The sequence below is a fragment of the Etheostoma spectabile genome, chromosome 2 (genome assembly GCF_008692095.1).
Source record: "Etheostoma spectabile isolate EspeVRDwgs_2016 chromosome 2, UIUC_Espe_1.0, whole genome shotgun sequence".
Lineage (NCBI taxonomy): Eukaryota > Metazoa > Chordata > Actinopteri > Perciformes > Percidae > Etheostoma > Etheostoma spectabile.
In genome coordinates, this window is record NC_045734.1 from 8,121,002 (window position 1) to 8,123,777 (window position 2,776).

Sequence of the window (2,776 nt, forward strand, 5' to 3'; positions counted from 1 at the left end):
CTTCTTCTGTGTCGCTCTGTTGTTTTTTTTTCTGCCACAAGTTTTCGCACTCATTCATTCAAAGGAGTCCTTGTTTCTCTTCATCGCCGGCTGTAACAACATGTCTGCAACCTGGCTGAGGAAGTTGTTAAGGGACAGACACAGACTGCAGTAAGGATAACACAGAGGGCGTCTGACCAGAGCTAAACACTTCTTTGTATGAGCTGATGAATTAAGTCTTAAGAGGTACTGTGTGCAGGAACAGAGGATGCCTGTGTGTGAGAGGAAACGCCTGCACGGGGCTGCAACACACACACATAGTGGATGAGGATGGAGGCTGCTAATCACTCACTCATCACAGTGAAGTGTTGCTCCTTCTTTGGTAATTCAACCCATTAACAGTGTGTTGTTTAACTTAACACATTTTAGTGGTGAACGGAAAACTCAGATCCTTAACTTAAATGAAAAAATACAACATTGTAAACATACTCTATTACAAGTAAAAATCCTGCATTCAATCTTCTATGAAAGTAAAAGTAGGCTACTGAAGTAGTAGCCGTGAGACGTACCTAAAGTAAAAGTACTGCAGAACAGTAGACATTGTTGATAATCCTGATGTAGCATTGTAGAGGCAGCATTTTACTGTGTTTGCTAATTGAGGTGAGACTAGTTTTAACTACTTTATTTATTGTTAGGTAATGTACTTCATTGGTTTCAAACCGAAGGATCAAGCCCCCTCCAGAGATAAATGAGAGGATTATTGGAGCAGGAAAGAAGACGAAAAACAAACCTCCTTTCCATGTTTTGGGACTTTCTCCAATCTTTGCTTACTTGTTTAATATTAGACTATTTATAAAGTCCTTGAACAGGTATTTAAATGAAACCGTCTGAGAAGTTTAGAGGGGAAATGTTAACAACTCATTGACCTCTGAAACATGACAAGGGGCAACACTCAGACACTGCTTCTTTGTAAGGGCCCATGAGCCAAAAACCTTCACTGGTCAATCACTGGTTTAATCTTAAACAAATGTGTTGTGTTAAAAAAAAATTTTTATCATGTTTCTTAGTGTAAAATCCTAGTCTGAAAAGTAGCTATTAACTAAGGCTGCTAAATAAATGTCAAAAAGTGTCCTTCAATATTTTTCTCTGGAAAGTAGTGGAGAAGTATGAAGTAACGTAAAATGCAAAAACTCAAGTCAAGTACAAGTACCTAAGAATTGTACATAAAGTACAGATGCTTGAGTAAATGTAGATACTTTCCACCGCTGATCACATGTAAATGTTCTGTCATTCAGTCGTGGTGAGGAGGCTGCTGAACCTCGAACACAAGATGGTGCTGCTGAGTGCAGAGAGGACACCAGTCGGAGCAGAGGCCCCGAGGGAACCGGGTCAGAGTGTTGTAATAGGGAGAGCTACATACACACACACACACACACACACACACACACACACACACACACACACACACAAATCTATTACTACCACTACTGCTTCTGACACAGTGACTCAGTGATAAACAAACTACTGTAACTTTTGACATTATTGGACTTGTGCCCACATGAACCTTTATATCATGGTTCCTTCCTTGTATCCATGATGTTTGGTTCCCACCTGCAGCAGAGTCATTACAGGAGTGAAACATGACGACAGGGGACAGGGGGGGGGGGGGGGGGGGGGGGGGGGGGGGGGCTGACTCATTACTGTAACTTACCTTTGTGGAAACAGTAGTGTGCTGTAATTGGATATGTAGGTCAACAGCATCAAAAATGTATGATATGGGTGCCTAGATAGCTCAGCAGGTGCACATGTATAGAGGTTTCTCTCCTCGATGCAGTGGCCGCTGGGTTCAACTCTGACCTGTGGCCCTTTGCTCCATGTCTCTCCTCCTCACTCTCCCCTTTCATATCTTTGCTGTCCTATTCAAATAAAATGCCAACATATAATCTAAAAAAAATATGAACTGTATAAATAAAATGTGAAGTTATAGATGTATTAGTTAGCGTACAGTTCCTTCTATTCTATGTTGAGCAACTAAGAACGATCTTAAGATCAACATCTACAGTACATGACGTGGCTTGTGTTGCTCTGTTTTGTTGAATGGAGAACTCTTTTAAGGTAACTATTTTTTTGCAACAACTACCAAGCTATTTGCATCAACTTACAGTATGTTTCTTACATAGACTACACATCTCCCCTCACCGTAGGAGCCTCTTTAACCGCTCCCTTTCCCCTCTCTGTCTCAAGTGCAAAATTGATGTGGGAACTCTAAGTCACTGTCTCTGGTCTTGTCACAAACTTCAAAGATACTGGGCTGAAATAATAAGTGAAATGGTGAACATTTTTCATGTTAATTTAGACATGGACCCCACGTCCTTGATTCTGGGTCTGCCATGTGCCTGTCTGAAAACAGCATCCAGCAAAAGACTGTACAATATCTTAACCTTTGCAGCTAGGAAAAATATTCTTTTGCAGTGGGTCAGTGACAAAGTTCCTTCTGTCTGTGGTTGGCGTAAAATCATTTTTGAACTAATTCCTCTGGAACATCTAACTAATGTCATGTATCACAGTGAAGACCAGTTTTACAGAGTATGGCGCCCATTTTTGGACTATATTGGACTGGACCTCTCCTCCACACTATTAAGAGGCTTGCTATGGGCCTGAACAGTATGTGCTTCATAAGACTGATTCACCACCCTTTGCACGATGGTATATGTACATCTGTCATGTAAGAGCTGTTATGCAGGTTTTGTGTTTTTTTTGTTTTGTTTTTTTTCTTTCTTTCTGTTCTGTGTCTAAT